The sequence below is a fragment of the Papaver somniferum genome, unplaced genomic scaffold (genome assembly GCF_003573695.1).
Source record: "Papaver somniferum cultivar HN1 unplaced genomic scaffold, ASM357369v1 unplaced-scaffold_52, whole genome shotgun sequence".
NCBI lineage: Eukaryota > Viridiplantae > Streptophyta > Magnoliopsida > Ranunculales > Papaveraceae > Papaver > Papaver somniferum.
The window spans coordinates 2,168,116-2,175,379 of NW_020647860.1; the positions used below are offsets into that span (position 1 = coordinate 2,168,116).

Genomic DNA, 7,264 nt, shown 5'->3' on the forward strand with positions numbered 1-7,264 from the left:
GAGACCCGCTACACAGCTGGTCATATCAACTTTTTTTAAGACCCGCTAAACAGCTGATCATAACATGCAAGAAAAAAGAAAAAGACCCGCTACACAGCTGGTCATAACCCTAACAATCATAATATTTTTTTTAGACCCGCTAAACAGCTGATCATAGTTTTTTTTATTTTTTTCTTTAGACCCGCTAAACAGCTGGTCATATAATAAGATAAAGAGAAAGAGACCCGCTACACAGCTGGTCATGATTTGCAAAGAATTTCTTGAAAAAATAAAGTAAAAAGTTAACCTCTCCCCCACACTTAAACATTACATTGTCCTCAATATAATTGAGTCATCCAACGCAAATATTAAGATGGGAAATGCAAAAAGTAAAAAAAAAAAAAAAAAGATACCTACTGGAATGTACAGAAATGGATCCCCAAAAATTAACAGCCTGAAAATTTGGGGATCAACCCAAAATACAGTATTTACAAACGACAACTTCAAAATTAACTTATGAAAATGCGGGGACACTGAAACTATCTGAAATAGAGGATTACCTCCAAACCTAATTTTTACTTCACATGGAAGTGAGTATAGAACATAATTTGAGGATACTATTGGGACAGGGAAATTGTCAATAGGCTCATGCACGGTATCAGAAACAAGCAATTCTTCTGGTTACTTAGATGCAAAGTAATCCAACAACACTTTAGAAGCACGCAATTCTAACCCTAAATTAGGCAACTTTTGGAAGTCTATGGGACTAGAAACAACCTCTAAGTCGGGTGAAAGATCTTGCGAGATAGATTCTTCTAATAAATTAGACAAATTATCTACACAATCATTCACAGGGTCATCCAAAATTTTTGTCTCGACCAGAGAGTCACTACAAGACTGATCATCATCATCATTAAATAATTTTTTACATTCCAGAATTCTCAATCTTAAGTCCAAACTAAGTGGTGTGTGTTTATAATACTTCTCATATATCTCTAGAGGAGATTCTTCACTTACCACATGTGGATCAAAAACTCCATACCGTTGCCTACGCTTATATTAACAAGCGTCATCTCAGACGAGGTTTCCTGATAATTTGACTTTCTACGCTTATATTCCGCCAGCGTCATCTTAGGTGACGTCTCCTCATAAGAAGTCATCATCCTCAAAAAGTCCCTGAAAAGAAATACAAAAAGAAACGCATAAAAAGGAAAAAATTTTGAAAGTACTGTACATAATAAAAATAAATAAGCCTAAAAATTAATCTAAAAACAAATCCGCGTCGGCCGCGCCAAAATGATGTGATTTTTAATCGTTGTTGTAAATAAGGATTCGAGCTCTAATACTTGTAAAGATTAAATTTAAAGATTTAATGAAAATAATAAACAAAGGAGAGAGTTACTGGGACTAGGATTCCACCGAATTCATATCATAAGTCTCAATTATTTATTCTCAACAATTATCGCTTAATAAATAAAATAACATGGATTCTTATTTTTGCCAAAGTAGATTCTCAAAATATTAGTTATAAATTGTAAGCATGGGACATCAAACATCTAAGCAAGCATGACCCATCAAATAAAATGATAACTAATTAATTCAAATCATAATTCTATTTTAATTAGTGCAAAACTCAAATAGAAAAATAAAATAAATTTACCCATGCATGAAATTCAGATTCCTCCGTCGACCCAGTGTAGGGGTCTAGCTCATCATGTTGTAGACACTCTTAAAAGATTATTTTATTGCTCGAAAAGTGTTTACAATGGTGAAAATGAAGAAAAATTAAACGCAACTATTTTGCTCTTCCAAAACTCCCCCCTCTCCGGATCTTATCTTTAATGAAAGATATCTCAGGAATAATTTCTTTCTCCATTTATCACACATCTTCCTCTATTTGCTATAATAAAATCCTGGGGATATTTTCTTTTTTTATTTATAAATAAAACCACAGATTTTCTTTCTCCTTTTCAATAAAAACAAACTCATCAATATATTATCTCTTTTAACTTCAAGATATGAAAACTTCCTGTATAATAGGCAAGAAGATATATTTTCCTTAAATCTTTGAGATCTCCCATAAATTATGTGAATCTGTTTCAAATGAAGAAGAAGAGGGTGCCTCTATCCATTTGTTGGATGCACGTATCTGAAATGATGGGTGCCTTTATTAGTTCCTCTGGTTTCCTTTAACACTTTTTCGAGCTATTTTTCCAAAAGAGCTTATTTCCTTGAAAAGACTTAAAACAAGATTATTAGTGATTAAATTAGTCATAGCAAATGTAGCTATGGGTGAAAATGCGTCACACTTGCGTGCTCATCAGTAAGTTTCCTGGCATGCCCTTGTTAACTGAAGTTCAAGCTCATGTTGACAATCTTACTCTTCCTGCTTCTGCTTCTGTTGAAATGGATGGTGTCCATGATCCCATTCATTCGAATGAGCCTGTTGGTGAAACTGTGTCTGGCACACCGGAAATACCCAAGGAGACACCTCTAGAAGAAAAGGTACTTGAAGTTCCAGCACAGCCTGCTAACGCTGCAACACGAGTACCAGATCTAGATGTGATGGTTTTAGTTGAGCAAATTATCAAAGAAACTTTCGAATAATGTGGTTTTTGTTTTCAGAAATTATTTATTTTGGTTAATTTTTTAATATAGAAATTATTTATTTTAGTTTTAGAATGAATAATATAGAAATATTGGTTCTTTAGTATATGCTCATTGTGTTCAAATTATTTGCTTGATATTTGTTTGTTAATCAATCAATTTTAATTTACTCGTCGAGTCAACACAATTCAGTTTTCCGTAATATACCTTATATAACATAACATAAGCCCTTATGATAGTTATCAGATTTTAATTTTAATTTAGACACAACCAAAATGGAAGAAATATAGCAATAATTTATGAAAATACTGGACCACAAGGGATCTTGGCACCAATGCCAAATTTGGGTCAAGCCAACCTGTAAAGACCCGCAAGTTTGTCAACGCTATTAAACCGGTCAAGTGTCCAATTAGCCGATAATAACTCGATTAGTTTAATACAAACTTTAATTAATAGAAATTAATCTAACAACGATTTAGATACGAAACTAGTATCGTTAGATAGGTCTCAAAAATTTATGCGAATTGGATTACTCGAACGTGTCATTTGGATATCGGACGAAGAAGATATCATTCGTTAGTATGAAGGGTAAAATCATCATTTCATGGAGAAAACGCTATTGATGTAATACAGACACGTTGTGGCATCCCATATCAAAGAAAGTGCGTGTTCTAGTGTTCCCTTTGGGCCTTATCTCCTCAGACCGATCGAAGAGAATCAGTTTTCTCTTATTCTTTCGTCTTTCATCTTTTCTTCTCTTTCTCCGTTCTTCTTCTCTTCTTTATGTTCTTCTTTTCTGCGACAGATTTATCGATTGAGAGTGAGGTTGTGAATCATTTCGAGAAAGTGGTATCTGGTTGGATTGAAGGCGAAGGTGTTACTGCTGTAGTTGTTTGGGCACGGAAAGAAGAAGATAGAGATGCTACTCTAAACTGAGGTTAGGGTATTTGAATCTTAGATGAAGATTCAAGAAAATTGATGAATCATTTATGAACCCTGGTGATTATTGACAAAGGCGGCGTTGATTTGAATATCAATTCAGAAAACAGGAGGAGAAGAATCGACAAGTTAATTAGGGTTAGGATTCTGAAATTCAATTTGATGTTGATTAAGACGAAATTGGAGATGGGTAGATGTTTAATTGAAGTTATGAATTTGTTTGAGGATTGAAGCAGAAAGTTAGGGTTTCTTGAAGAAATTGAAAGAAGAATTTGGAGTTGAAATTAAAGGTTTAAAGGGGAGAGTTGAGATGGGTTTTGTTCAGGTATGAAGTAGTAATGTTTGCATGTGGTTAATTTCGATTTCAATTCCTCATGTTCTTCCCCAAATTAGAAATTAGGATTTTCTGGATATTAACTTGAAATTTGTTTGAATGGTGATTTAAGAAGAGTCAGATAAAACCGGTAGACGGGTTTGCTTGAATTGAAGCTTGGAGTTGAACTCTGAAAGTTTGGGTGTGTGCAGCTGAAGCTAAGGTTGGAGTGTTGTTGAAGTTCAGAGACTATGAATTGTCGGGTAAGTCTTCAATTTGTTTTAATCGTAGTAGTCTGAGTTGGATTGTTTTGATTTCATAGATTCTATATTTACGATTTGAACTGGGTGGAGTTAAATGATGAATTGAGAATGATAAAGAGGAAGTGATAGTGAAGCTGTAGAGGTTATATGCCGTGCTGATGCTAGTTAGAGTTGGTGGATGTGTAATTATGGGGAAGAGATGAGTATTGGTGGTGGTTAATTGTCATCCTAATTTTGAATTGAAGTATGGTCTTGTGGATGTTGATGAATGATGTCCAAGTTTGGAACTGCGGGTGAAGGATTAGTGGTAAATAGAGATGGTGGTAATGTTTATATAATGGCTTGATTGTGGCTGTGGTGGTCCTGAAGTTACAGTTCATGGGGACGGTATTGATGTTTTATTCATGGCTAGTATGAGTTGCAGTTATGGTTTAGATAAATGGAATGAACTGGTGTTGAGTTGGGGAAGTATAAAAGATGTGGTAGTGGCGAGAATCACAGTGGGTTGTTAGTGTTGAAACTGTAATGGTGGTGGTGTTATTGAACTTACAGATTGTGCAGATAGGGACTGAAATGGGTGTGCTGGCTTGAACTGCAGTTGTGAGTACAAGTGATGGTTCTGAACAAGGAACATAACTAAAGTTAGTCTAGTATGTGCAGGATCATGCAGTTGTTAAGGGTAATTGTAGCTGTAAGTTGTGGACATAGTGTTGTTGATGTTATGTGGATTAGTATTGTAGATTGCTGAATACAAAAGGAGTGTGACTTAGTACTGCAATTGCAGGTAAAGCTTGTATCACAGTTGTATTAAATTTGTGGAATTCTTTTAGAATAAATAATTGTGTTTTGATCAACTAAGTAGAACCAGTTTAGTTGTGTTCTTTTAGCTGAAATAGAGTTTTAGACCTATTAGTCATCCCAGTCAGTGTCTGACTTAGCTGACTCAGTTAATCTGACTGAGTCGAATCGTTTGAAACACTCAGTTACCTGTCTTGACCCGAGTTGACTATGTTTGACCGATTGATTACCCTGGACTTGACCTTGACTGGAGTGGACTGTTTGTTGACCCCTTAGACCGTTAGTGACCGTTAGATTGACCCAGTTGGGCCAGGCCCTGTATAATGGGTTTGTTTAAGTGGACTGGGCTTCAGACTAGTTATCTTATATTGATGTTTTGGACCACTTATGGTCCTAATTGACCTTTGCTTCTTCTACAAAGTTGTAGAAATTCATAAGACTTAGTTAATAGCCTATGGAACCAACCTAATGGAATTAGTAAATCTTTAGATATGCAGAAGATGGATAATGAAGATGTGTTAAACTACAAATGGGCTTAGAAACATTAGATAGACTTGTATGATTCTTGTATGAGCCTTTTGGATATATTTTTAGTTTTCTTGTGTGATTAACAGTTAGTCTTTATTAACAACGATCGATTCAAGGACGAACCAGCGGATCGTGGATCTCGAGGTAGGCGTGGTTTGTCATCAAAAAAGGTGGGAATACATTTAACTCTTTTGTAACCATTGTTGTTTTTTACAAAAGTCTTTGTTTAATAAACTCATGCATTGTCAGTTTATGCATTCCATGCTTTATTTAATTTGCATTATGATTACTTTGTTGATTCTGTTAATCTTTCCATGGTTTGGAAAGGACCTGTAATGTTTTGTTTTCAATATAAATTGTTATGGGAAATGAGAATTTCCATGTGTGGTATATAGGATACGCTCCTTCACATTTATATCTACTGAATTCAGCTTTTATTGCTTAGAGTGGGTCATCATGGTCTTGGTGATATCAATAGCTATTGAGTGTGGTTAGCACGAATATTATACATTGTTTGGTGAAGGAGTTTGTCCATATACATGTTTGTTTATTTCGGTGCGGATATGCTCTTTCGCATTTATACCTACATGAATTCAGTTTTTATTGCTTATTATGGGTCATCATGGTCTTGGTGATATCAATAGGTAATGAGTGTGGTTAGCACGAATACTATACATTGTTTGAAGAAAGAGCTTGTCCATATTCGTGTTTGTTTATTTCAGTGACTTGGTCACTTTTAATGTTCGGGAAAACATTATTGTTTTTCAAATCTTGCCATGATTACTTGAAAGTTAGATGTTATTCCCGCGGGGCACCCTTTTTAGGGATGATGTGCTCACCCATTCCCACTTTCAGTTTCAGAGACAGATTAGAGTTGCGCAACGAAAGCTCCGAAAAGTTGACTTCGTTAGTTGGTTATTTTCTGATATGTTTAATATGTTGCATATTGTATATATAAACCAAATGATTATTGTATATGTATCGTTTGAGAGAAGTTCATGTATATATATTTCTGAGCGGGGCTAGGTTTGGGTTAAGTTTTTATAGCAGATTTCTTAATCGAATGCTTAAGTTTTTGTATTAGATTCGTGGTGCCTCTTTATTTAGTTAACCTCTTGGATTAGTCAGCTGCTAGCTTTGGGGGCGCGACACAACCCAATGTGACAGACATTTTAGAAACAAAAAATAATCTTCTCTATATTGGTATTTGGCAAAACATAAGGAGAGGAGTACTGAAAAGATCTATCTTTTCTTTTGCATGTACCCAAAAAAGCAACAATATACTCATTATGGCTACCTAGATTTTCTTCTTTTGCATGCGCACAAAAAATAAGATACTCATTGTGATTGCTTAGATCAGTGGAAGTGAAATATGAGAAACTGTACTCATTGTGATTGCTTAGATCAGTGGAAGTGAAATATGAGAAACTGAAGCGTAATGATGATCTTCTTCTTTTGCATGCGTACAAAAAATAAGATACTCTTTGGGATTGCGTACATCAGTGGAAGTGAAATATGAGAAACTGAAGCGTAATGATGATTGACAAAAGCAGTAGCATGGTGATTGACAAAATACTGCTTTTGAAGGAAAGAATATACTACACAAGGTCTGGTAACACACATAACCCTATCAGTAACCCTGTTAAGAACAAATTACTCCATATAATCAACCACTTTTATCTAAAGTAATATATATATTTCCAAATAATATGGTCCCAAATTTTACCAAAAATAAAATGTTAATAAATTCAAAAAAAAAGGCTCTATTGCTCCGATCAAAGATACTGCTACATTTAAGAATAATACTTGTTTAGGTAGTCAAAAGTGTGAGAAGCAT

At 34.7% G+C, this 7,264-nt stretch overlaps 1 long non-coding RNA gene across 2 annotated transcripts; it reads left to right on the forward strand.

The window, feature by feature from the left end:
• Positions 1-3,298: 3,298 nt before the first annotated feature.
• LOC113343032 lies at positions 3,299-6,803 on the forward strand. Of its 2 annotated transcripts, none has more exons than XR_003356990.1 (3): positions 3,299-4,885; positions 5,544-5,597; positions 6,283-6,803. It is a non-coding gene; the product is annotated as an uncharacterized LOC113343032 (long non-coding RNA). The 2 variants fall into 2 exon arrangements; XR_003356989.1 differs by having other exon boundaries at positions 5,514-5,597; positions 6,283-6,484.
• Positions 6,804-7,264: the final 461 nt, after the last annotated feature.